Source organism: Nerophis lumbriciformis, linkage group LG26 (assembly GCF_033978685.3).
Source record: "Nerophis lumbriciformis linkage group LG26, RoL_Nlum_v2.1, whole genome shotgun sequence".
Lineage (NCBI taxonomy): Eukaryota > Metazoa > Chordata > Actinopteri > Syngnathiformes > Syngnathidae > Nerophis > Nerophis lumbriciformis.
Genome location: NC_084573.2, coordinates 785001 through 787500, shown reverse-complemented (window position 1 = coordinate 787500; position 2500 = coordinate 785001). Strand labels below are relative to the sequence as shown.

At 41.9% G+C, this 2500-nt stretch overlaps 1 protein-coding gene across 1 annotated transcript in view; it reads right to left on the bottom strand.

Annotated features, from left to right (window-relative positions):
• LOC133624090 (transmembrane protein 87A-like) overlaps nt 1–2500 on the bottom strand; it is a 46895-nt gene that overhangs the window by 37089 nt on the left and 7306 nt on the right. The window lies entirely within an intron of this gene.

The window sequence follows — 2500 nt, the reverse complement described above, 5'->3', positions numbered from 1 at the left end:
GGCTTATTATATTTTTCGATGTTTTTTTCAAAATTTTACCCATCACGCAATATCCCTAAAAAAAGCTTCAAAGTGCCTGATTTTAACCACCCGTCCATTTTCCTGTGACGTCACATAGTGAAGCCAACACAAACAAACATGGCGGAAAGAACAGCAAGCTATAGCGACATTAGCTCGGATTCAGACTCGGATTTCAGCGGCTTAAGCGATTCGACAGATTACGCATGTATTGAAACCACGCCCCCTCCAGCTCCGCCTGAATTTCGGGAGATTTTCGGGAGAAAACTTGTCCCGGGAGGTTTTCGGGAGAGGCGCTGAATTTCAGGAGTCTCCCGGAAAATCCGGGAGGGTTGGCAAGTATGAAGTTCATGCATTGAGGCGTGAGCTAACATACAGTTTTGGATGAGCAGGATGTCCTTATTTGGTCATTAAGTCTACCTTCGGGCAATGAGGAAACACACAAAAAAAGGTATTTGACATAATAACATGCAGCCATGTACATTCTGACAAAAGCAGCTTTTTTAATGCAGCTGGTCGGATCCAATAGCGAGTGTGTAGGTGTACCTAATGATATGACCAGCCAATCTACATTTTCCACTGGCTCTGGAAAAAAAAATTAAATACATCTTGTATCTCTCGGGGTTGTTGGTCGACTTTAAGACACATATTTTAACAGTTTACACTTTTTAAAAGATACTTTTGAGGAAGAAGGTGAGGGCGGGGTTTCAATGGCGATCTGGGAACGCCGCCACAAACGGCCAGCTGGCAGGCGGACTCAAAACAAACCAGGAACTAAAGTGCAAACATGGACCTAACATTGAAACACAAAACGTGTCCGAAACATGTTTTGCACACCACAGGGAAGAGTCTCAAATGGTCCCCTTTACGGATACTGCAATACAAAATAGTCTCTCTCTTTTTGATGAAATAACATTAGAGGAACTATTACAGCGTGTAAGTGGGACAAAACAAACAACATGTTTACTTGACCCACTTCCTGGGAAACTTATCAAGGAGCTTTTTGTATTATTAGGTCCATCAGTGCTAAATATTATAAACTTATCACTTTCCTCTGGCACTGTTCCCCTAGCATTCAAGAAAGCGGTTATTCATCCTCTGCTCAAAAGACCTAACCTTGATCCTGACCTCATGGTAAACTACCGACCGGTGTCCCACCTTCCCTTTATTTCGAAAATCCTCGAAAAAATTGTCGCACAGCAGCTAAATGAACACTTAGTGTCTAACAATCTCGGTGAACCTTTTCAATCCGGTTTCAGGGCAAATCACTCTACGGAGACAGCCCTCGCAAAAATGACTAATGATCTACTGCTAACGATGGATTCTGATGCGTCATCTATGTTGCTGCTTCTTGATCTTAGCGCTGCTTTCGATACCGTCGATCATAATATTTTATTAGAGCGTATCAAAACACGTATTGGTATGTCAGACTTAGCTTTGTCGTGGTTTAACTCTTATCTTACTGACAGGATGCAATGCGTCTCCCATAATAATGTGACCTCGGACTATGTTAAGGTAACGTGCGGAGTTCCTCAGGGTTCGGTTCTTGGCCCTGCACTCTTAAGTATTTACATGCTGCCGCTAGGCGACATCATACGCAAATACGGTGTTAGCTTTCATTGTTATGCTGATGACAGCCAACTCTACATGCCCCTAAAGCTGACCAACACGCCGGATTGTAGTCAGCTGGAGGCGTGTCTTAATGAAATTAAACAATGGATGTCCGCTAACTTCTTGCAACTCAACGCCAAGAAAACGTAAATGCTGATTATCGGTCCTGCTAAACACCGACATTTATTTAATAATACCACCTTAACATTTGACAACCAAACAATTACACAAGGCGAATCAGTAAAGAATCTGGGTATTATCTTCCACCCAACTCTCTCCTTTGAGTCACACATTAAGAGTGTTACTAAAACGGCCTTCTTTCATCTCCGTAATATCGCTAAAATTCGTTCTATTTTATCCACTAGCGACGCTGAGATCATTATTCATGCGTTCGTTACGTCTCGTCTCGATTACTGTAACGTATTATTTTGGGGTCTCCCTATGTCTAGCATTAAAAAATTACAGTTGGTACAAAATGCGGCTGCTAGACTTTTGACAAGAACAAGAAAGTTTGATCATATTACGCCTATACTGTATATACCTTTATATACATATATACATATATATATATACCTATACTGGCTCACCTGCACTGGCTTCCTGTGCACTTAAGAAGTGACTTTAAGGTTTTACTACTTACGTATAAAATACTACACGGTCTAGCTCCGTCCTATCTTGTCGATTGCATTGTACCATATGTCCCGGCAAGAAATCTGCGTTCAAAGAACTCCGGCTTATTAGTGATTCCCAGAGCCCAAAAAAAGTCTGCGGGCTATAGAGCATTTTCTATTGGGGCTCCAGTACTATGGAATGCCCTCCCGGTAACAATTAGAGATGCTACCTCAGTAGAAGCATTTAAGTCCCATCTTAA